A 25,884-nucleotide genomic window follows, 5' to 3' on the forward strand; every position below is an offset into this window, starting at 1 on the left:
GCTTAGTGGGAAAAAAATAGAGAATATCCAAAGACTGCAGTGTAGAAATCTCTGATTTTGCATGCATGTAGTGTGTGTGTGTGTGTGCGTGTGTGTGTGTGTGTGTGTACACTAAGGGACTAGGCTCTATAGACCCTGAGTTTTCTTGCTCAAGGATAGTGCTGTGCCACTTGAGCCACAGACCCACTTGCTTTTCGATGGTTAATTATAAGTAAGAGTCTCAGGCACTTTTCTCTCCAGGGTGGCTTTGAAGCATGATGGAGGCCCTAGGGAAGCAAGAGTAAACAGAACTTGCAGGTACAATCCCTATGGTGGGCTACTCTTGCCGCCTGGTGGCCACACACAGAACATGTAGCCCAGTGCCAGTATCCTCTTGAGTTCAATTTGGGGAAGTTACCATGGTCAAGCTCACTTTTGTTCACCCTGATTGCTGATGCCAGAGCAGGTCTGTTCAACCCTAGGCCAATAGAGCTCCAGGAAGCCCAGCTTTCCAGGGACACAAGGAAGGGAGAGGTCAGCTCCAAGCTGAGCTAAGAGCCTTTGCCCATGGATACCCCAACTTGGCCTTACTTATCACCATAAGACCTGTCAAAGAACAACCCAAAAAACAAAATTGTTGCTGTGCCTCCAAGTGGTAGAGCTCTAGCATTGAACCAAAGAGCTCAGGGACAGGGCCCCCAAGCTTTGAGTTCAAGACCCCCAGCTGACCTTCCCCCATAAAACACTGGCTGTCTAAATGTGAACTAGTAGCATTTATGAAGTGTTTCTGAAGAATGGTGATACTGAAGAAAGCACCCTAATTCTAATGACAGCTGAACTTGTGACATACAACTATATGCTGATTCCTTCACAGGGAGCTATTTGCTGGGTCCTTCCCTCATGGGAGTTGTGTGCTGAGTCCTCACAAAAGTGCTGTTTGTTAAGTCATCCCAAAGGGTGCTATGTGCTGAGTCCCTGAGAAGAGTGGGTCGTCCTGGGTTTTTTAAAGGGTGTTGTGTGCTGAGTCCATTACTCAATGTAATGTATGCTGAGTCCTTCAAAAGGTGTGGTCTGCTAATGTATCCCAAAGGGTCCTGCTATGTGCTGAGCCCTTGAGAAAAGAGGGATGAGGTGTTTTTGAGTGCTGTGTGCCAAGTTTTTTCACAGGGTGCTCTGTACTGTCCTTCAAATGATGCTGTGTGCTGAGTGCCTCCACAGTGTGGTAAATGCTGAGTCTTCCAAAACTGTTCTGTGTGCTGAGTTTTTCGAAGGATGCTGTGCACTGGGTGTTTTACACAGCATGCTTCAACACAGGGTGTGATGAGTCCCTGGAAAAGAGTGCTATGTGCTGAGTGTTTCAAAGTGTGCCATGGACTGAGTCCTTTACACTGTGGGCTATAGACTCCCTCCTTCAAAGTGTGCTGTGTGCTGAATACTCTATCCAGCATACTACATGCTGAGTCCTTCAAAGAGAGCTGTGTGCTGAGTCATTTACACAGGGTGCTTTGTGCTGATTTTGGAAGTGCGTTGTGTGCTGATTCATCCCAAAGGGTGCTATGTTCTGAGTCCTTGAGAGGTTATCCCCAACACTCACACACACACACACACACACACACACACACACACACACACACACACACACACACACACAAATACAAACACACATACACACACCAGTGTCACCATGCACCTGTGGTGTGGAGGGGGATGGAGGAGAGTCTCCTCCACTGGTGGGGCTGAGGGGAGATTCGATCCCCTGGGCCAGTACTGGGGGTGGGGGTTAGTGCTGAGCTGAGGTAAGGCTGCAATACCATGGTCTAGAAGCCTCAGGGCCCAGTCAGGGCTGCAATTGTGACCAGGGGTGGGGGGCGGGGCCCAGGGGAGGAGGGGGCGGGGCCCAGGAGCACACTTTGGTGGCAGCAATGGCCAGGGGCACAAGGGGGCAGGGGTGTGTGCGCAGAAGGGGCGGGGTGGCCCAGGAGAGGAGTGTGGGGCCCAGGGAGAGCTGGGAGAAGAGCGAGCAGGAGCACTAGCACCCGTGGAAATGGCTTCAGTGGCTGGCGGCTGCTCTGATCATAGTGTGGGTCCTGGCCGGGAGCGCAGAGCATGCGGAGCCTGCAAGGCAGGCACATCGCCACACGCAGCCCCTCGGAGGCGCCCAGCCATGGTGGCCCTGAGTCTGAGGTCCTGGTTTTGGGAGCACGGCAGAGGCAGTGGCTGCTAAGGCAGCGGCAGCCACAGGTTAGGAGGCCGCTGAAGCTGCGGTGGTGGCTGAGGAGGAGCAGAGGCTGCACGCAGCTCCACCAGACGCCCGCGCTGCATTTCAAACATGGCGCTGCTGGCTGGGACCCACGGAGTCTCTAGCAGTCACCTGGCGGAGATGTTGCACCCCTGGCCTGCTTGTGGGCCTGACTTGGTTCCGGCCCTCGGTCCTCAGACTCCCGGCACGCACCTGGAGTCCCAGACTACAGCTTCTCCCAGCAGCACACGTGAGTGGCCGACCTGCGCTCCCGCACCCCACAACCCCCTCCCCGTAAACCCCGTCCCCCGCTCTACCCTTCCTCCCCACCCTCGTGGATCTGGACCCTTGCCTCTTGCCTTCCCCATGCCCCACAGTCTGTCCTGGCTCTGCCACAAATGCACCCCAAGGGTGGGGGGTGGAGATGGGTGTCCACCCGGGGATCCCACCCTCATCCCTAGTGGCCAGTGTTCCAGGAAAAGGGGAGCTGCAGGGAGGTGGGGGCAAAACAGAGCCCCTGGTCTCGAGCAGTGGGAGCCACACAGCTGTGCATCTGCATCCTTTTTCTCCCTGCACCCCCAACCCCAGCTGTCAACAGTTCTGACTGGGTGATCACATTTCCCAGTTCTGCCAGCTTCTGCTAGTGCTACCAGTCCATCTTGTCTCCTTGTCCTCCCCAAGAATTTGCCAAGTTGCCCAGAAGTATGTAGGAGGGAAGTAGGGAGTCCATCCATGTATATAGCCTTTAGGACCCTATCAAAGTCCCCAACAACACCCCCACCCCAGATCAGACACCTTTCTGGAGGCACCTGCTTTGTTTTCTGTCCAGGCTCTGAGAAGCCACATGTCCCAGAACTCCTTCACCCAGCGCCCTGGCCTAGGGTTTTGGTGAATGGGGAGTCAAGGCTGGTTGTTCACAATGGGAAGGGTTTGACCCTGGAGAAAGGGAGAATCAGGGTGGTTCTGCATTATTAGAGCATTGTTCCCCTTGGGTGAGATCCCCTGGTTCTGGCTAGGGAACCCCTGTGCTCCAGCTAGTACATTGCCCAGATGAGAAACCAACAAACTCAGGAGAGACACTGCTCTGAATCTGTGTGTGTGTGTGTGTGTGTGTGTGAGAGAGAGAGAGAGAGAGAGAGAGAGAGAGAGAGAGAGAGAGAGAGAGAGAGAGAGAGAGAGAGAGAGAGAGAGCGATCATCTTTCTCATTGTACAGTCACCATGTCTAAAAAGAGCAAAAGCATTTTATTTGTGTGTATTTGTTATTCTTTTTCAATTAATGCCCAGTATGAGCCCAGCCATAATTTTGTTTTCTCTTTCACCGTTTCTTGGCTCCTTTAGAGAAGGTTTCAGTAGATGTTCCTTTCCACCTTTTTCTTCTTCTTTCCTGCAGCCCACAGTAGCTGCTGGACCTGTGTGGGTCTCCCCTAGGAGTCCTGTGTGAACCACAGACCAGAGTGGACAACTATTCTTCTGTCTTCAGCCAGAAGGCTCATGAGGCTACTGTGATCACAACCGCACTCTTCCAGCCAGACAGTCTGCTCTGGTGTGTATAGTTGGAGCTAATTCAAGGTTGGAAATGAGTCTGCCAAACATAAATAGGGAATGAGATGGGAGGTAGTAGGGCAGGAGCTGTGAATCTAGGAGGGTCTGGGAAGTGACGAACGGTGTGACATAGCAGATGGTTCACCACGACTGAGGATGAGAGGGGAATCTTACCCAGGGTATTGATGGTGTACGTGGGCATCTGGGCAGGGGGCTCTGGGCCTCCAATGGTGGCATAGATTCCCTCTAGAGACAGTGCACTGGTGGGTAGTCCTCCCTGGATTCCTGCAGACACCAATCTGTGTTCCTCCTGGGCTGTTTATAGCTGGGCAATGGTAGGCAAGTGTGTTCCCCCTGCTGGAGCCTACTTGGGATCAGGACATGGCAGTTAGCTTGGGCTTTCTGAATGCCATTTTCTGTAACCTGCTGTAGGCTGTCTGGAAGGAAAAGGGGACCACTGACTTTAGAACCCTTTAAGTTTGATTGGGACAAGTTGAAATGGCAGCTTTTCCAGAGTTTTTTCTTGAAGCTGGCAATTTCTACTAATGCTTGGGATACTGGGTCAAATGAGATGGACCATTTCAGCCACCAAACAATGACATTCAAGCAGCACAAGCAGAGTTCCTGAGCCAAATGGTCTCCTGCAATGAACGTCGTGCCTTGACTGCTTTTCTCCGGCAGCTGCCGATTCTCCTCCGGCTCTCTCTAGAGTGATCACTACAGTCGAGGATGTTGTGGGGAGCAGAGATTGTGCCCTTGCCATCTGCAGCCTGATCGCTGTGAGCAGAGACAATTCCCAGAACCTGTACTGGACTGTGGGAGATTCAGAGACCCAGGATGCCTCAGGGATCCTTTTCTGCAACATGAAAATTGGGGGCCGGTTATGGTGGACCATCCTGTCTGGCCCTAGGGAGTGCAGAGGAGGACCCTTGAGCTAGGCTTTCACCTCACGACAACCTTGTTCACAGCTGAGTGGGGAATGGAGTGCCACACAGCTGGTCAGTTGCTGGACAGAGATCGTTGAGAAGATAGGCATCCCAGAGGCCCCAGAATACAGTGAGTACATCATGGCTCATGTCCTTGGAACCAAAACAGTTAAGTGCGGTGGCACCAGAAGGGTGGGAAGAGGGAGGAGGGAGAACTGTGGGAGAGTTACGTCAGGCTTTTCCCCCACCCAGGATGCTTACCTGAGTTGGATGGGACTTTTCTATAGTATTGTCATAGACAGATGCGCATCTATTTATCTAACAAAACATTACAGTGTGTGCCAGTTCTGGGCGGGGGGAGAGAGTGGGGGGTCATACACGATGAAAGGTTCCAGTGCTGGTTCCACAACACATGAAGAAATCTTGGTTTGAGCTGGATGCTGGTGCCTCACACCTGTCATCCTAGCTACTTAGGAGGCTGAGATAGGAGGATTGAGGCTTAAGGCCCAGGCAGAAAAGCCTGTAAGACTCTTATCTCCAACTGACTACCAAAAAGAAAATGCCAGAAGTGGATGAGTAGCTCAAGCTGTAGACTGTTGGCCTTGAGTAAAAAGGCTCAGGGACAGCACCCAGGCTCTGAGTTCATGCCCAGGAGTGACACAATGAAAGGAAAGAGAAAGAGAGGAGGGAAGGATGGAGGGAGAAAAGGAGGAAAGGAAGGAAGAAGGGAGCATGCAAGCCTTGATTTGGAGTCCCTGGATCAAGGGAGCCAACCATTCACAATCTCTGTGGGGACAGTTTCAGAGCCTAAAGCTAGTGTGTAGGACCAAGCCACTGACCCATTCATGACATCAGCAACTTCATGACATCCAAATCTGAGTGGTCGCTGACTGCAGAGGGAAGCAGCCTCGGGTAGACCCTAGGGCTCAGGGTGGGTCATAGAGTTTCAATCTCCCCTGATTCACGGAGTTTATTTTCTGGTCAGATAAGAAGAAACTGTCCAAAGTCTAGGGAGGTATAGGGTGAGGGAGGGGCAAGACGGGGGTAGCAAGGGATAAACAGGAAGATCAAGAGGGAGGACAATCCAGATCCAGTGAGTCAGGCTATTGGAGCCAGGACCTCAACTGATAACCTAGACCATCAGTGATAGAATCTTCAACCCAGCCACATGGCTATTAAAAGTCCTGGCACTCTGGGTTCACTGTTGACAACCTGGCTGTCATCCACTGCAGGATGCCTGTGCAGTACATCTGTGGGGACTGGGACTTTTGCTGGCTCAATCTGAAGATGACACCCCCAGTGTTCATTCCTCGACCAGAGACAGAGTTAAGCTTGCTACTGGAACAGGACACTCAGGGAATGAGGGCGAGAGTCAGAACTGTGTTGCCCCCAGACTTCATCTAGGGGACTCTAGGGCCCTGTGACTGCCATCTTCAGAGGTAGAGGTGGGTCTCTTTGCTAGCTCAGCCTTTAGTCTAGATGGCAGATGTGGGAGGGGCCGACTGAAGGTGAGGCTAGTGGGAAAACAGGAGGCACTGGGCTGGGAGCAGGGTTGTTTCTTAGAGGATACTCACAACCCAGGAACATTCCTAAATGGATCAGCCGTTTTCTCCTTCCCGAGATAGAAGGACCTAGAGCCCTCCAATCTCCAACCCTTGGCTGAGAAATTCATTCATTTCCGTATGCTTTGTTTGGATAACTAGATCTCACCTGACTGCCCACTGTCAAGACAGGAAAGTGAGAGATCTTGAGTCCTTGATGAGGTCATGGGATCCTCAGTATGAGATTGTACTTGAACGGCCTGACTTGGTGCGTGGTCAGTCCCATCTAAGACTGCCATGACCTAGGACATAGAATCTAGAGACTCAGAGCAGGATGAGTATTATGTGTGAGCTTTGAGCTCCCGTGTGCTCACCTGCTTCCTTTTCTTGGGTGGGTTTATGCTAGAAAAATCTTAAAACTAGGGCCTGGGTCCCATCCCTTGTTTCATGCTCAAAGCTAGCACTCTACCATTTGAGCCACAGCTACACTTGCAACATATTTGGGTGTTTAATTGGAGATAAGAGTTCTGAATGACTTTGCTGCCAAGGGTTGCATCCAACTGCAGTCTTCAGATCTCAGTCTCCTGAGGGGATAGGATTACAGGCATAGAAAAGCATCATTGGCCGGGTGCCAGTGGCTCATGGCTGTCATCCTAAGTACTCAGGAGCTGAATCTTAGGATCACGGGTAAAAGCCAGCTTGGGCAGGAAAGACCCTCAGACTCTTCTCTCCAATAAAGCAACAGAAAACCGGAAATGGTGCTGTGGCTCAAGTAGTAGAGTGCTGGACTTGAGCTGAACAGCCCAGGGATAGCACCCAGGCTCAGAGTTCAAGCCCCACAACCAACAAAAAGAAAGAAAGTAAAACATCTTTGCCTACAAAGGACAGTGGAGGTGTGTTTGTATGTATGTGTGTGTGTGTGTATGTGTGTGTGTGTGTGTGTGTGTGTGTGTGTGTGTGTGTGTGTGTGTGTGTGTGAGGGGTGATGGTGGTAGACATTTAGCGCCTTGCTCAGTCATCAGTTTAGATGGATTGTCCCAAACTCTTAGTTCACGGCAGCTGATTCTTGACCACAGGTGAAGCTCTGGGTTGGATGTCGACCATCGGACCTCAGTCTCCTCATGGGACAGTTGTGAGTAAATAAGGGACTAATACAGAAGGATCTCTGGAGCAGTGCCAGGCACAGAGGGAGCAGGTGTCAGATACAGTTGTCAAAAATTCTGTGAGCATATGACAGGAAGTTGCCGGGGAAGAGCTCAGATGGGGTCTGCTATTAATCATGCAACAGGTGTGGGATAATGAAACAAAACATGGCTGTCTTTCATCATTACCCTGTCTCCATGAGGAAGGGATCCTTCATTCTATTCATTTTTCCAGCTGGGGAAAATGAGTCATGGAGAAGCCAGGTGACCTACTCATGACCTCTAGCTGACAAGAATCTTGGCCTGATTTCTCTGCCATGCTTCCTAGAACAGTGGGTGTTATTCAGTCCACTTCTTGTGGTGGGAAGTCCACTTCTTGTCATTTGTGGGGATTGAATTCTGGGCCTGGATGCTATCCCTGAGCTCCTCAGAACAAGGCTAGTACTCTTCCCCCTGAGCCACAGCATCACTTCTGGTTTTCTGTTGGTTCTTTGAGGAAAAAAGTCTCACAGACATTCCTCCCGAGCCAGCTATGAACCACGATCTTCACATCTCACCCTCCTGTGTAGGTAGGATTATAGGTCTGAGCCACCAGCACCTGGCTTAAGTGTAATACTGAACCTCTGCCTCTCTCTCTCTCTCCCTCTCTCTCTCTCTCTTTCTCTCTCTCTCTCTCTCTCTCTCTCTCTCTCTCTCTCTCTCTCTCTCTCTCTCTTTCCCTCTCTCTTTGTCTCTCTCAGGAATTGGTTGAATGAGTGCTGGAGGAGGTGTCCCAGCATCCCCATGTGGCTGGAACCCAAGGTGGCCCTCTCATTCTGGAGGTGGGCTGTGGGTCAAGAGCTGTTTTGCTCAGCCTGTTGAACCAGCCCCATGAGGTAAGCCCCTCTGTGCCCTGGCTAGACAGTGATGGTTATTCATTGTCCATCCCATTAGTCCTTCCCCACATCACTCTGCTACACCGTTGAAGGAAAGTGGATGAGAAGGTGTCATCTTGTCCCCTGCCCAGCACAATCCAGGGACTCTGACCTATACCCCCACCTATCTGACAAGACCCTGGATATAAGACAATAAAAACACTCCATGTGTAATACCCTTTGCTGGAGAGTTTCCTTTCGGTTAGAGTGGCGGGGTTCAGAGGAAAGACCCAAGACCTGACACCTCCCATTGTACATTTGTTCTTGTGACAGAGCCAAGTCATTGCTGTGGATAAGGACAAAGCCTCCATCAGACTGACCCAGAACAATGCTCAAAGATTGGTAGGTTGTTGAAGTATCAAACCCACTCATGTCTGTTTCCTACTTCCAGCAAGGAGGTTTAGTATGGGTGGCCCGGCCCTGGGCCTAAGGGATTATAAATGGATGGTGGCGGTCAGGAGCTCATGGCTCCCACCCATCATCCTGGCTCTTCGGGAGGCTGAGGTCTGATGGTTGTGACTCAGAGCAGCCCCGGAAGGAAATTCCAGGAGATTCTTATCTCCCATAAACCACCTCCCTCCCCAAACCCACACACAAATAAGCCAGATGTGGTGCTGTGGCCCAACTGGTAGAGCCTCAGCCTTAACAAAAGAAGCTAAGGGATAACACCCAGGCCCTGAATCCAAGCCCTAGGACTAACACAATCATAAAATAAATGAATAGTGTACACCTTTTAGCTGACTACCAAGAAAGATGTATTCAGTTTTCTGGCTGGTACATTCAGCCAAAGGAAAGGGGATACCTTTGATGTTCTCCCAACCCTCTCCTTCTCTCCTTTATCTGTCCAGGCTTAGGTTGCAGGACAGAATTCAGATCATAGCCTTGGATGTAGATCCTGGATGCACTCCCTGCTGGGAGGATGAGGCCCCACAGAGATGAGGGTAAGGACCCCAACACTCATACACACAAACACACAAACATCCGTAAGGCAACTCAGACTAGCCTTTTCCAAAGACACTTTATCTCCTTGGATTAACTGACCCAGGAGAGGAATTTGATCCCCTGTAACTGATTATTTTAACTTGGGCTTGCTAGTTGATAGGATATGAATGTGAGCCAACAAAAACCAAAAAGCTTTTGGTGCCGGTCACCTGGGGTTCAGGCTCAGGCCTGTTATCCTGGCTACTTGGGAGGCTGAGATCTGAGCATCACAGTTTGAAGCAAGCCATAAGCTGGAAAGCCCATGAAAATCTACTCTCCAGGAACCACCAAAAAACCAGAAGTGGAGCTTTCGCTCAAGTGGTAGAGCACCAGCCTTGAGCAATAAAACTCAGAGAGACAGTTCCCAGATCCTCAGTTCAAGCTCACACAAAGAAATGGTCCTGTCTAGTTGCCCACAGATTGCCCAGGCCTCGCTCCCCCTCTCACTGAGTGTGATACAACACCTGCCCCTGGGTGGTGTATCAGGGCTTTCAGAAATCCTGTGGTGGAATCCAGGACTTCCTCTTTGTGCACTCTCAACCCACACTGGCTGGAAGGCAGAGCTTAACAAGTCTGGCAGGCTGCAGAGTGGAGAGTCTCCAGCTATGCCAAGGTGATCAGAAAGGGCTTCTTGGAGACAACATAGCAGAGCATGTTCATTTCCAGCCAGGGCTGCTGGTGAGAGACTTGGTATAGATGTTCGAGACTGTCCCAAGACAGGCCTGAGGGGTCACAGAAGAACAGCTATCCAGGGGTGGCATTGCATCATAGAGGTAGAGGGCTCGCCTAGCACACAGGAAAGCATGGGTTCGATTCCTAAGTCCTGCATACACAGTAAAAGCTGGAAGTGGCACTGTGGCTCAGGTGAAAGAGCACTCCTCTGGAGACAAAGAAAGTCAGGCACAGTACCGGGGCCCTGTGGTCAGGCCCCAGGGCTGTCACCATAAAGCAGTTCTCCCAGGGACCTTGGTGACAGGTGGATGGCTATGCCCTGAAGCTCTTAGTAGATCCATCCGTGCTCTGTGTTTCCTTTGACAGAGGAGAGCTGGACACTCCTGCCCTGTGCACCCCTGTACCCAGTTTTCAGCAAGCCTCCCAAGGTCTTCCACCAGGACATGGAGCAGTTGGCCCCGGAAGTCCTCAGGTATTGGTTTGGTGGGGCAGGGGGACATAGGGCAGGCCCCAGAACTTCTTGTGGGTCTGATCTGCCCTGGAAGACCAGGCAATCAGGAGGAGGCAGATGGGAGCTTAGAGGGGATTAGTGATGTGGAGTGGGCTCTTTAATCCCCATGGCCCCACCCAAATTCTAGCCTCCCTTTGCTGTCTCTGAAGGAGGTAGAGGGGTGTCTAGGAGGTATCTTCTAGAGGAGGAGTAGGTGGAAATTCTGAAGGACTAGACACCTTGAGCCATGAGCCGCTGGCTCATACCTTTCATCCCACACCTGTCATCCTGGCCACTCAGGAGTCTGAGATGCAGTGGATCTCATTTCCCAGCCCTGGCACGAAAGTCCCTCCAGAGCCTCATCTCCAATCTCCAACCAGAAGTGGCACTGTGGCTCAAGTGGCAGAACAATGGCCTTGAAGAAAATTAGACATCAGGGACAGTACCCAAGCCCTGAGTTCAAGGCTCTCAACCAAAAAACAAAAACAAAAACAAAAACAAAAACAAAAAACCAAACAAGAAAGAAAGATACCCCTTCCTTGCTTGCAAGAGATAGTGAAGTATTGGGGTGGTTGAGGTTGTGAGACCAGATGCTGGCCTCACAGTACAGACATTTCTAATAACTCCCCAGGTTTACCCCAGTGTGAAGCCAACACAGGGTGGGTGGTGCCTTACCAAGAACTCCAGAGGTCGTGGCCTGTGGCAGGCAGGGAGTGGGTGAATGGGAGCAGGGGTGGGATGGTAGTGTCAATTATATGCTCTCCATCCATGGAAGAAGGTTTTGGATGCTGGTGACCAAGTCTGAAGTGTAGGGTTACATTTGGTTTGTGTCTTGATGAGTTGGGTTTTCCCTTGGTATAAGAAGGTGGCTGCAGAGGAGGCTACAATGTTTGATAAGAAATGTACTCCTTATCTTGCCCATGTAATTGTAACCCCTCTTTATAGTATTTTCTTTGTTTTTATTGTAAGGATACTATACAAAGGGTTACAGGTACATGAGTGAGGTAATGAGTACACTTCCTCTTGAACATTGTCTTTATAGTATTTTCACAATAAAAAAAGAAAGAAAGAAAAGATCTGAAGAAAAAAAAGAAGTTGGGTGTAGCCGGGCGCTGGCAGTGGCTCACAACTGTCATCCAAGCTACTCAGGAGGCTGAGATCTGAGGATCACGGATCAAAGCCAGCTTGGGCAGGAATGTCTATGAGACTTTATCCTCTATGAACCACCAGAAAATAGGATGTGGTGCCTGTGGCTCCAGTAGTAGAGCGCACACCTTCATCTGAAAAGCTGAGACCCTGCTGGCAGGCCCAAAGTTCAAACCCTATAACCTACAACCAAACAAAAGGTAGCTGAATTTTCTGCATAACAATGTGTACAGTAGAAATGCCATGATGTGTTGTGAACCATTCCAGACATGTGAGAGGCTCTGAGTTTTGTCTACAGTTGGTCTGATGATGGTAGTGCTATCATCTCTGGGGTGGAATATTCACGGTGCTCAGGGACTGCTGAGGCTTTGGGCTACCACTGGGTGTATCTGTGTGTTCGTGTGTCTTTTGTCTGTGTGGGTCTGTGTCTGTGTGTTTGGATGTAGAAGACCTGGGCCTTGAACTCAGGGTCTAGGTGAAGTTCCTATGCTTCTGTGCTCAAAGGTAGTGCTCTAACACTTGAGCTGCAGCTCCATTTCTGGCTATTTGGTGGTTTATTGGAGATAAGAGTCTCTCAGATATTTCTGTGCTGACTGGCTTTGACCTCAGCCTCCTGAGTAGCTAGGATGACAGGTGTGAGACACCTGTGCCATATTTGTGTGTGAGTGTATGTGTGTGTGTGTGTTTGTTTTCCTCATCTTTCTCTGTCCCCTTCCTGGGTGCCTTTCTGCCTCTTTCTGACCTTGGATGGTGCCCCCTCCACACCAACTTTGTCTTTATCCTCCTATCAGGGTCTACAATGAGTCCTAAATTGCCAGAGACCTGAGTTCAAGCTTTTCTTTGGGGCCCAAGTCCAGCTGTCCAAATCTTTGGCCTCCTGCAGGGGATTCTGGGTCAACTGGTCCAGCTGCAATAAAGCCTTGCCTGTCTGTGGGTGGGGAACTCAGACATGGGATGTCCTTCCCTTTTCCTCAGCTAGACCTCTGGCTGCATGTCCCTCTCAGCAGGCTGGCAGTGAGTGGGGGAAGGGGGTTGCCGGTGGCTCTGGCCAACTCCAGCTTGATAGCGGACTGAAGGCCACCCAAGCAAGGAGGATTCCAGGCTACATTGGAGGTGAGGCCAAGGTGGCTTGGAAATATCTATTGTTGTCTAGGAAATGTCAACATACTTTATCGCAGGCAAGTCTATCTTCCAGCCCCAGCTGGGCTCTCCAATCCTTCTAGAGAATTCTGGATGCCCAGAATACAGAGGCACAGACTTTAGATTCAAGGGCCAGGGAATTGGGGGAGGAGAGACTGGTATGGCCAATACCTCAATGTTCTGGGGCATTAGCCTTGACCTGGGTATGCCCCCCTTGTGTACATTCACTTCTTAACCCAGAGCTGGCCAGAAACTGGCCACTTGTGGTGCTGTGGAAGTGGCAGGAGTGGAAGTGAGATCTAGGATGACCAACATCTGGATTTATGGCCTGAGGGAAGGAGGGGGACAAAAGGTGTCTTAAAAAAAACTCTTACAGCTGGAACTCAGGGCCTAGGCACTGAGCTTCCTTTGCTGAAATCTAACATGTTACCACTTGAACCACAGCTCACATTTCATCTTTTTTAGTAGTTTAGTGGAGATAAGATTTTCACAATCTTTTCAGCCTGGGCTGGCTTCAAGCTGCCATATTAACAGCTCAGCCTCGTAAGTAGTTAGGATTGCTGGTATGAGTCAACCGGCACCTGGTAGGGTTGTTAGTGTGTGTGTGTGTGTGTGTGTGTGTGTGTGTGTGTGTGTGTGTGTGTGTGTGTGTGTGTGTGTGTGTGTTTACTAGAGCTTGAACACAGAGCCTAGGTGGTATCCTTTAGCTTGTTTGCACAAGGTTGGTGCTCTACCACTTGAACTACAGTACCTCTGCTTTTTGGTGATTCATTGGAGACAAGAGTCTGCCCAGGCTAGCTTTGAATCTTGCTTGATCCTCATGTGTCAGCCTTGAGTAGCTAGGATTATAGGCATGAGCCACTGGCATCCAGCTGCAAGGATGTCTCTTCATACTGTCTTTTGTTCTAACAGCTGTCTACTTGCCCTGGCCTAGATCTCTGATCTCTACATCAGCTCCCAGCAGCCCTTGACTGTGTGGAGAACATAAAGCTCAAACCTGTCAAGCATCCTATTTCTATGTCTTCAGGGCAGGGTACGTTTCCTCTGAAGCCTGGAGGAGTAGAAGGAGGAGAAGGAAGGTTAGCTGTACATTGTGCTAAGCTGGGAGAGTGGTACACTGTCTTAGCCAAGAAGGAAAGTGTGGCCAGATGTTAATAGCTCATGCTCTCATATTCTTAGCTCCTTAGGAGGCTGAGATCTAAGGATTGGCATTAAGAGGCATCCCAGCTCACTTTTCTTGTTTTTTTTTTTTTTTTTTTTTTTTTTTGTATCAGTAGGATCTTTTTTTTTTATTGTGAAAATACTGTACAGAGGGGTTACAATTCCATGGGCAAGATAATGAGTATATTTCTTATCACCAGCTCACTTTTCTAAAGTGTGTGAGACTCCTCTTCCAATAACCACCTGAAAGTTGGAAGAAAAGCTGTGGCTCAAGTGGTAGAGTTGCTAGCCTTGAATGAAAAAAGTGAGGGACAGGGCCCGGGTCCTGAGTTCAAGCCCTAGTACCAAGATGTGCGTGTGAACACACACACACACACACACACACACACACACACACACACACACACACACACACAGGAAGGTGGTAATGATCAGCTGAGCTAGAACTGGGGGCAGTCTAGAGGCACATTCATAGTGAACTCTCGACACGTAAGTTATTTCTCCCCAACTCCTTCTTGGGCTGAGGGGTCTGGGCCATGGCAGTAAGTTCCATGGAACCTGCGCCTCCATCCATGCATAGGGTACAGGACCAAGGGAATAACACGATGGATGCTCGTTTATACTCCGTGCATGAATGCAGACCTTCATCTGCCACTGAACATTGGTGAGGAAAGCAGTGCTCTGAGCCCTGGGACTCCTGGGATAGCCACTGCTACCAGCAGCAGCCAGCCAGCTGTGGATTCCTGATCCTACGAATCTTTCATGAGCCCAACTCAACACCCACTCAAGGTGTGCCTGTCAAATTTGCCCCGGTGAGTAGGCAATACCTGCTGTGCCATCTTGCAGCTCTTGCCCCTCCTGGCCCAGAAACATGGTCTGAAATGCTGATTTACTGCTCAAATCCACACTGCACCCATGACAGATGCCACTCTGATGTCATTCTGGCCGATGTCCTCCGTGCCCCAAGGCTAGACCCTTCTCTGAAACTCTGGCCTACTCTGTAGGCAAAGGCTCCCAAAGAGGCTGCTTTCAAGACTTGGAGGACATCTAGATATTGGGAGACACTAAGGGGCCCACTGGAAATTACTCTGCCTAGAGCTACAGAGTAAGGTTCAAGCAGGCCCGGTGTTGGTCATAGGGCTTGACTTGTGGGCCTGGGCACCGTCCCTTCAGCTCTTCAGCTTACCACTTGAGCCACAGTACCACTTCCAGTTTTCTTGTAGTTCACTGGAGATCAGAGTCTCCCGGCCTTTCTTGCCTGGGCTGGCTTTCAACCATAATCCTCAGATCTCAGTCTCCTGAAGAGCTAGGAGGATAGGCATGAGCCACCAGCACTCAACTGGATTGGACTTTCACCACAGTGAACTAGGAACTCCTGAAATCTTTTCTTTATTTTTTATGTGCCAGTACTGGGGCTTGAACTTAGGGTCTAAGCTCTGGTCTCTTTAATTTTTGTCTCAAGCCTGGCACTCTACCACTTGAGCCACACCTCCATTTCTGGCTTTTGGTAGTTCACTGGCAAGAAGAGTCTCACTAACTTTCCTCTCCTGAGCTGGCTTTGACCCACAACTTCTGATCTCAGTCTTTTTAGCAGCTAGGGTTTACAGGGGTTGAGCCACCAGTGGCATTGGGCTAGAAGCTTTTCTTAAGCAAGTGTTCTTCCCTGCATTTGCCCTGAGTCCTCCATGTAAAGGAGGCCTGAGAGTCAGGAGCTGTGAAAAATAGGCTTCCAGCCACAGGAAATACTTGGGGTCCATGGTGAAAAGTCAAGCTAATCTTCCCTCTGGGCCCCATTCTGGGACCTCCACCCTCTGCCCTCCCTGTGACTCAAGTACAAACCTTTATGCAGCCTTGAATATCCTGCCGGACTTGTCTGAAGCCACAGAACCTTCATTCCACCCACACCACCTTTTCTACACCACACCTCAGGAAACTTTGTGCAGTGTTGTACCTTCTGCCTGAGGTTCTCTATCCTGTTCCACATCTTAGAACTCCTGTGGAATTTTGGCACTGGTTATATCACCTCCAGGAGCAAGTCTTTCTTTCTCCCTCTTTTTTTTTAATATTGAGTTGCTAGAGATGGAACTTGTGCAGGCTGACTGACAAATGCTCTAGCTTGGTGTGTGTGTATGTGTGTTTGTGTGTTTGTGTATTTGTGTGTTTGTGCCAGTCCTGGGGTTTGAATTCATGGCCTGGATGCTATCCCTGAGGTTTTGTGCTCAAGGCTAGCACTCTATTACTTGAACCACAGCTCTACTTCTGTCTTTTTGGGTGTTTATTTGGAGAAAAGTGTCTCATATAGACTTTCCTGCTTGGAATTGTGATCCTCAGATCTTAGCCTCCTGATTAGCTAAGATTACAGGGGTGAGCTACCAGCAACTGTCCTCTACCCTACCTCTGACCTCTATCCTTGGCCCTCCTATGAGTAGGAGAAGAATGTGTTTCACCAGGCTCACTTTTTTGCCAGTCTTGGGGCTTGAACTCAGAGTCTGGGCATGTTCCTGAATTTCTTTTGGTCAAGGCTAGCACTCTTATCACTTAAGCCATAGTGCCACTTTTGGCTTTTTCTGTTTCTGTGATACTGAGGAATCGAACCCAGGGCTTCATGCATGCTAGGTAAACAGTACCACTAAGCCACATTCACAGCCCAAGGCTCACTTCTGACAGTAACTATGAGGGTGGGATTTATTGACTTACCCCTTTTTGGTGCAGAAATCGCTGGCTATTTCATATCTTTGCCAAGATTTGTGACCAGCCTATGACTCAGCAATGAGGATGATGAATGAGGGATAGCCACCAGGCCCCAGAGGAGTAGGCTCACATATCCTACAGAGGGATAGAGAATATGGAGCCAGAACCTTTGACAACTCCTACAGCCTAGGAACTGTGATCTCCCTGGTGGCAGTGGCTGGCTGCTAGGTGGCCCGATGGGACATCTCAGCCAGAACATAAGGCAACTGTTGCACAGCCCAGGCAATGCTGGCCGGGCTTTAGTTATTAAATGGCAGAGAAGGATGCTTTGTTCAAGCTGCTGGCTCAGACTTAGGACTCTCTGAGGACTTGCCCAGGTTAGGGGGATGGACATGGGCAACCTGCTGAATGCCCATCATCCATACATCATCCATCCATACACAGAGACGTGGAGTTATTGCCTCCTTTTTTGGGGTGGGGGTGAGGCAGGTCCAGGGTTGTTGTACTATGAGCCTAGGCCCTGTTCCTGAGCTCCTTTTGCTCAAGAATAGCACTCTGCCCTTGATCCACGGCCCCACTCATAAGCTTTTTTCTCCCTATGATCTGTTAGAAAGAAGATTGTTTTGGACTTTCCTGCCTCAGATGAATTCAAATTGGCATTCTCTACATCTCAGACTCAGGAGGAGTTAGGGTTATAGGCAGGAGCCACTGTCACCTGGCTTTCTTTTCTTCTTGTTGTTCTTTTGTTTTAATCATGACAATCTGAAATCTTCATGGTGTCATTCCAATGGTTTGCATTCAAAGTAATCTACCCAGGCCTGGGATTCAAATGCTATGACTACCACCCACAAATGGAGGGAGATCCTGATGAACTAATTCCTGTTCATGTGAATGCTAATGGAATGTTATAAAAGTAATCATTGAATTTGCAGTTAATTTATGATTCTATTTTAGAATGCCACACAAAAATTATTGGATTCATATCTTCCATTCTAGCACCATGGTATGATTAAGGATATTGACTAATTTTTTTTTTTTGGTCCGTTCATGGGGCCTGATCTCTGGGCCTAGGCACTGTCCCTCAGCTCTTCAGCTCAAGGCTAGCGCTCTACCACTTGAGACAGCGCCACTTCCGTTTTTTTTCTTTTTGCTTATGTGCTGCTGAGGAATCGAACCCAGGGCCTCAGGCATGCAAGACCAGCGCTCTACCACTGAGCCAACTTCCCAGCCCCTTGACTAATTTTTAATTAATGCTTTTATAAGTATTCAACCATGATATTTCATTAAATGGAGTCATAATTTAGTTACTAATAATTGGTAATATCATATATATAATTTAATAATAGCCTCATATTCCCTCTTTGTATGTGTATGTGTATATATATATACATATATATGCAGGTATATATGGATATCTATATATAATATCAATTTACACATGTATCTATTTGGCACTACTGTGGCTTGATCACAGGTCTTCAGAATTTCCTGGATGCTCAGTTTGCCAGTGGATGGTGTGCTATGACTGTACCTCATGTATGGGTAGAACATTGTAGGCTGAGTTGAAATCCCAGCATGGCCAAAAGTTTATTTGTGGACTATGAGGCTAATTTGACACATTTTTTTCCTTCTCTGTGAAAGCCCTGGGTCTCAATACGATGGATAATCCATATGCAAACATGTCCTATGTGATATGATGTAATAAAGGACATGTTATATATGTAATAATACTAAATAAATAAGGGTAATAAATGTCATATGCAGTAGAACCCATGTATGGAAATAGATCTCATATATATGAATATTATTTTTTTCCAGTGCTGGGGCTTCAGTTCAGGCCCTGGGAACAGGTCAGAATTTCTTTTTTCTTTTTTTCTTCCTTTCTTTCTTTTTTTTTTTTTTTTTGCCAGCCATGGTGCACTGTCCCTCAGCTCTTCAGCTCAAGGTGAGCACTCTACCACTTGAGCTACAGCATCACTTCCAGCTTTTTCTGCTTATGTGGTGCTGAGGAATTGAACACAGAGCCTCATGCATGCAAGGCAAGAACTCTACCACTGAGCCACCTTCCCAGCCCCATGAATTTCTTGTCTTCAAGGACGGTGAGCTTTCCCCTTCAAACACAGTGTCACTGAGTTACCCAGACCCTGAGTTCAAATCCCAGGACTGCTAGAAAAATGGTGCAATTTCCTAGCCAGGGTCTTATTGTTATTATTACTTTGTTTTTGGCCTAGCACTTCAACTCAGGTCTTCGCATCTTTGCCACAGCTGATCATTGGATCCTATGACCCTATTTCAATTTTTGGGGCTGGCAAAAAATAAAAAAATAAAAAGGAGAAGGATAAAACTGAGAAATTCAAGAAGGAGGTTTTACTTTTTTTTTCCTTTGTATTGTGACCATTGTCTAAATGACAAGCCCAAGAATGTGTACATGACATTGCATTGCTAATGTTTGGTGGGCTTTTAGGGAAGCCATAGCTGAAACCAGCTACTTAGGCCTGGAGGTCGAATCTTAGAATTGCCAATAATGAATTGTGGGAGGTTCTAAGAAACGCATTCTGATATACATCCGTACAAATGCAATGTTATAAAATAACATTTAAATTAGCAGTTAGTGTATGATTATATTCTAAAATTATAGACCACAATTATTCCACATTGAATAATTTTCAATTAATACTTTATTATGTATTCAATCATGATACTTAAAAAGGAAGGAATAATTTAATTGCCAATAATTGGTAGTTATATCATATATGCAGTTTCATAATATACAGACATCTCTTTTGTTTTATACATTTACATCCATCCATCTATCTATCTATCTATCTATCTATCTATCTATCTATCTATCTATCTATCTATCTATCAATCTTTATCTACCAATCTATACATTTATCTGTTTATACACTTGTCACTCCTGGGGCTCAGTGCTAGAGTGCTCACCGAGTATGTACAAAGCCCTGGGTTCCATTCCTCACTACCAGTTGCACAGAAAAATCCAGAAGTCATGCTGTTGCTCAAGCAGTTTAGTACTAGCTTTGAGCACAAAAGTTTAGGGACTGTGTCTAGACACTTACTCAAGATGCAGAACTGGTACCAAAGCAAAATGATAGAATGTTCTGACTGCAAAGATTTAAGGATAGGACTGCAAATACATCATCATAGAGCAAGCTAGGAGTCTGGTGCTGAGAGCTGCAATCTAACCTGACTTAGCCAGAGGTAAATTGCTTGCAACCCAGCTACACAGAACCAGATGCTTCTGGCTCTCTCAGCCCTGTCATCCAAGATACTGGGGGCTGAGATCAGACACTGGTGGTTTTAAAATCCAGCCCTGACAGGAAATCTGCAAAACTCTGAGCTGTGGCTCAAAGTGGTAGAGCTCTAGCCTTGAGCAAATGATCTTAGGACAGTACCCCCAAACTTTCAGTGGAATCCCTGTGGCTGACTCCCCGCCCCTCCCACAAAAAACCCACCCCTCTAAATCATTAGATGTGAACTTTGTGTAGTTTGGTGAACTGATGAAAGCACCCTAATCTAATGACAGTGTGTGGATACAGCTATGTCATGAGTCTTATATGAGGAATGGTGTATTGAGTGCATTCTTGCATCTGGTCCTTGTAAGAGCTCCACAGATTATTGTGCAGGTGAGAACCTTGAGGCTCAGATATGTCCCCATGTAAGGGCCAAAATGATGTATGTACTGAACTCTAGTGAGTTGTCTCCTGCAGACGTTTGTTTTGGTTTATTTTTCTTGGTCATGAACCTTGAACTCAGGGCCTAGCCACTGACTCTTCCCTGTTGGACTCATGGCTAGTACCCTACCAAGGGCACCCAAGGACACCTGTACAAAATGTTACAGTCTAGGCATCTGTGGCTGATATCTGTCATCCTGCCTACTTTGACACATTTTTTTTCCTTCTCTGTAAAAATCCTTGGTCTCAGTATGAAGTATAATCCATATGCAAATATATGCATGTGATAAGAGGCAATAAATGAAATAAATGTTATATATGTAATAATACTAAATAAAATAAATAATGAATAAAAAAGGGTAATAAATGTCATATGCAGTAAGCCCATGTATGTAAAAAGATCACATATATGAATATTAATTTTTCCAGTGCTGGCACTTAAATTCAGGCCTGGAAACTGAAATTCTTGTCTTCAACAACAATGAGCTTCCCCTCCCCTGCAGTGTCACTGAGTTACCCAGACCCTGAGTTCAAATCCCAGGCCTGCCAGAAAAATGGAGGAAATTCCAAGTCATGGCCTTGGGCCTTGTCCAGGCCCGGGGCTTGAATTCAGATTGTGGCAGTTCTGCCTCAGGTTCGATCAACCTAGGCTGGGATGCAGCCAATGGACCCACAAGCCCATCCTGAGATCCTAGGTCCTGAGTTCAAATCTCGGGACTGATAAAAGAAAAAGGAGAAGGGCAGGGAAGGTGGCTCAGTAGTAGAGTGCTTGCCTTAGATGTAGCAAGGTTCTGAAAACCTAGGGAGGCACCGTTGGCAATAATGAATCATTGAATTAGGTTCAGCTCCCTAGTTGTTGTCTGCCAGAAGGAATCTTGAATTAATTGTAGCAATTTGTTTCAACACTGGAACACAGTCTAACAAAGACAGGATAAGTGCAGGGAAATTGGCCTGCCCCGGGATGTGGCACAAATGAAGGCTTCCTGTCAAAACAGAGCATTGGGAAGAGAGATATCTTGGGTTACAAAGAGGCCTTTTTCTCCTGGTCTTCAGGGTCTGCCCACACTCTTCATCACTAGTTGGTCGGGATAGAGTTGTTTTTTAAAGAGCAGTACGGGAGTGAGGCCTTTTGTCTGCCTGTTCCAACAATGAGGCAGACTTCCTCCAGCAAGCTGGGGTGTGGAAAAACCCTCAGGCTACACTGGGAACAGGGAGGGGAGCCCTGGACCATGCACTGTCTTGAAAGCACCCTCTGTGCTATGAAATCATTCTATTCAAAGCAAATTTTCCAGCTGGGTTCCTTTCTTCATAGCGACTCTGGATGTTCACCAATAGAAATACATTCACACATACACAGACACATGGAGTTACTGGCTCTATATATATATATTTTTTTGGCGCAGGTCCTGAGGCTTGAACTGTGAGCTTAGACATTGTCCCTGAGCTCCTTTTTCACAAGGAAACACTTTATTGTGCCTTAAACCATGATACATCATTAAATGAAGGCATAATTCAATACCTAATAATTATTAGTAATATATTACGTGTAATTTAATGATATATAGACAACTCACATTCTATAAATATATTTATATATTTAAACATAGACTGGACTATACGTATACATCTCTCTTTTTGTCTCACTCTCTATGCATATATATGTGTTTGCAGCAATTTACGCATCTATCTATTTATATATTGGCCACTCCTGGAGGTTAAACTTAGGTCCTGGGAACTCCCTAGCAATGTAATTGTTTTAGACTACTGTGCTTACATTGATCCCTTGAGGAATTGGAATTCCAGGCCCTGAGTTCAAATCCCAGCAGTGCCAAACACAATAGGTAGAGTAAGAAGCCAATGTTGACCTATTCTGCTGTCTGTGAAAATATTGTTTCCTAGGTACAATATGTAATACCTATGCAAATACATATATATGATGTACAATATAAATGTATATAAATATTTTGCCATGCCTGGGTCTAGAATTCATGCCCTGGGAAATGCTCTTGGCTTTCTTTTATTCAAGGAGGATGAGCTTCCACTTCAGCCACAACAAAATAAAGTTACCCAGGCCCTGATTTCAAATCCCAGGTATGGCAGATAAAATGTCCCAAATTCCAAACCAGAACCTTAATTTTTTTTGGGGGGGGGGGCAGGCACAGGGCTTGAACTCAGGTCATCACAAGTCTGACTCATCCTTGATTACCCTAGGCTGGGGTGCAGCTTTTACACCCACAGATCATCCAGGGATCCTAGGACCCAATTTCAACTCCCAGCACTGGCCAAAATACAAACAAACCAAAATGGAAGAGGAAAAATCAGAAAGTTTTACACAACAGTTTTACCTTTGTTTCTTTTGCACAGTGACCATCCTGGGTCTCACTGACTTGGCTTGAAAATTGTACATGACTTTGCATGGCTGAGGCTGGTGGGCTGTCAGTGAAACCTGAGGTTAACCCAGACACCTGGGCCCTGAGTTCAATCCTGGGACTGCCACATACAGATGGCTGAAGGTCCTAGGAAACTGGTTCTTATCTCTAGGAACACTAATAGAATGCTTGAAATGTACTAAATGTCTTTCTAATGTAAGATTGTATGCATTAAATATAGGTCATTGATTAACTTAATTAATACTTTATTAAGTCTTCTACCATGATTAATTAATGGAGGAATAATTGTAGACTGAATAATTAGTAGTAATAGAATATACAAAAGTAAGATATAGACAACACTCTTTATATAGAGTTATACACTAGAATCTACATAAATGTCTATCTGTCTCTCTCTGTATACGTTTATAGATGTGTATACATATGTAAATACACACACACTGCATTTTACAAATCTATGTGTTTATATATTGGCCACTCCTAGGGCCAAATTTGCCCCACAACTTCATTTGCATCAGACTGGTGTGCTAACATTGACCCACTCCCCATTCATGAAGTGGGCTTTCTAGGCCCTGAGTTTAAATCACAGAACTGCCAAAAACTTAAGTAATCCTGGTGGAAGAAGCCAAATGTCCCATTTGTTTGCCTTATTGGTGAAAGTCCTGGGTCTCAGGAGTGCTGTATAGTACATTGGCAGATCTATGACCTATGTAATAAGATGTAAAAAAGGTTATGTGTGTAATCATACTCACTAAAATACATAAGAAATAAATAAAACACAAAATAAAATGAATAACCACACTAACTGCAATATGCAGTAAACATATGTATGTAAATATGAATCCTGTATTTAAAATGCATACAAATATTATTTTTGCCAGAGCTAGGACTTGAATTCAGGCCCTGGGAACAGGCCTGACTTTCTTGTCTACCAGCACGGTGAGCTTCCCCTTCTCCCAAGTGCTGTAGATGTACCTAGGCCCTGTGTTCAAATCCCAGGACTGGCAGAAAAATATGGCATGAATAACAAACCTGAAGTAGAGGGGTGGGAATGTGCCTTAGGGGTAGAGTGCTTTGCATCTATGAAACCCTGGACTTGACTTCTCAGGAACACATCACTAGCAAAAAGCCTGAAGTGGTTCTGTGGCTCAAGTGGGAGAGGGCTATTCTTGTACAAGAGTAACTAGGTACAGTGCTCAGGTCCTGAGTTCAAATCCCAGTACTGGTGAATGTGCGCGCGCGCGCGCGCACACACACACACACACACACACACACACACAGACCAGAAGTAAAGCTGTGACACAAAATTGTAAATCACTGGGCTCCTGCGCTGAGCTCATGGTCAGCACCCAGGCCCTGTGTTCAACCCCAAAACCTTGCCACACAGGGCTCAACTAGGAGAGTGCAAAGGTTTCAAAACCTAATGTGTTTCAGCAGTCCTAGATGACAGGAAGCATGGTGAGATCAGACATGTGCTTGGATTTCCAAAGGTTTCAGAAACCTAGCAGAGGCATCATAGGCCCATCATCACCCTCAATGAAACATTTCTTGAACTTAAGTGCCCTAGTTGTCTGCCAGAAGGACTCCTGAATTATATTGAGCACTGTATCTGAACACCAGAATATAGTCTCACAAAGGCAGGATAAGTGCTGGGAACTTGGCCTGCCACAGAAGATGCCCCAAATGAAGGCTGCCTGTCAACACAGAGCACTGGGGAGAGAGATAGCTTGGAGTACAAAGAGGCCTGTTTTCCTGACCTTCAGAGCCCATCCACACTCATCCTCACTAATTGGCCCAGATGGAGTTGTTTGTTACAGAGCTGTACAGGACTGAGGTCTTTTGTCTGCCTGTTCAGACAATGAGAGAGCCTTCTTCCAGCAGGCCTGGGAGGCGGAGAAACCCTCAGGCTGCACTGGGAACTGTGAGGGGAGCCCAGGAACATGCACTGTCATGAAAGCAGTCTCTGTTATGAAATCATTGTATTGAAAACCAATTTTCTAGCTTGGTGCCTTTCATCATAGCTACTCTGGAGCTTCACCTATAGGAATACATTCACACATACACAAAGACATGGAAGCAGGTCCTGGGCTTGAACTATGAGCATAGGCCTTGTCCCTGAGTTACTTGTGCTCAAGGGTATTGCATTAACCTTGAGCCACAGCCCCACTTCTGGGTTTTCTGTGATGTCTTAGAAATAACAGTGTCATGGACTTTCCTATGCTGGCTAGATTCAAACTCAGATTCTCTACATCTCAGCCTCCTGAGGAGCTGGGATTACAGTCAGCAGCCACTGGCACCTGCCTTTCTTTTCTTCTTCATTTTTTAATCTGGACAATCTGACTACTTAACAGCATCATTCCAATGCTTTGAATTTATAAGTCCACTACCCAATGTTCTTTATAGGTGCTTTCTCTGAGAAGGATTTTCTCTCCTCCTCTTCTCCTCTGGTCATAGGTTTGAAGCCAAGAGTGAGAAATGAGTGTGACATGATTTTGGCAGCAAATGTCCACAGGACATGCCAGTTCAGTCACTTAGTATTGAGCTGCAGTGAATTTACTGTCTCAGGACGAGAGGTCCAAAAGCTGGAGCGATCCTCATACTGTCTGAATTGCTCCTTAGGCCTATAAAATTATCTAATACTTATGAATGTTTTGTGTCTCCCACCTGAAGTCTCTAGAACATACTAGAAGCATCTTCATGTTTCCTTTTTTCTCTAGTACCTCTTTAGATTTAGACTAACGGTTTGTGTGGAGCAGATTCTCAGCGAATCCCTGAGGAAAGCCACTTACAGTCTCCTCAGTAGATCTCTGTTCACAGCCAGCCCGAGCAGGAAAGTCTGCGAGACTCTTATTTCCAATAAATCACCAGAAAACCAGAAATGAATCAGTGGCCCAGAGGCCAGAGCTCCAGCTTTGAGAAAGAAAGCCAAGCAGGAGATACAAGCCAGACCAGGCAGGAAAGCCTGGCAGGCGCTTATGTCCAATTAACGACCAGATGTCTGGAAGTTGAGCTGTGGCAGTGGTAGAGTCTCCACCTTGAGGAAAACAGCTGAGGGACACATTCGGCCCTGAGTTTAAGCCCTGGGATGGCCACCAAAAAAATTCAAAAAGAGAAGGCCAAGTTTATGTATCAGTGCCCTACCTACTTATGTGTGTATATTACCTCTCTGAGTGTAATCAGATTGTATGCAATGCTTCTCCTTTTATGTACAGATTTATTTTTCAGATAGGCTTGTTG

The 25,884-nt window shown here is 47.1% G+C and overlaps 1 long non-coding RNA gene across 1 annotated transcript; it reads left to right on the forward strand.

The window, feature by feature from the left end:
- Positions 1-8,557: 8,557 nt before the first annotated feature.
- Positions 8,558-14,601, forward strand: LOC138804042 (uncharacterized). The gene is made up of 4 exons (XR_011365138.1): positions 8,558-8,626; positions 9,133-9,225; positions 10,304-10,409; positions 14,515-14,601. It is a non-coding gene; the product is annotated as an uncharacterized lncRNA (long non-coding RNA).
- Positions 14,602-25,884: the final 11,283 nt, after the last annotated feature.

The sequence above is a fragment of the Dipodomys merriami genome, unplaced genomic scaffold (genome assembly GCF_024711535.1).
Source record: "Dipodomys merriami isolate MVZ:Mamm:240054 unplaced genomic scaffold, mDipMer1.0.p SCAF_353, whole genome shotgun sequence".
Classification (NCBI taxonomy): Eukaryota; Metazoa; Chordata; class Mammalia; order Rodentia; family Heteromyidae; genus Dipodomys; species Dipodomys merriami.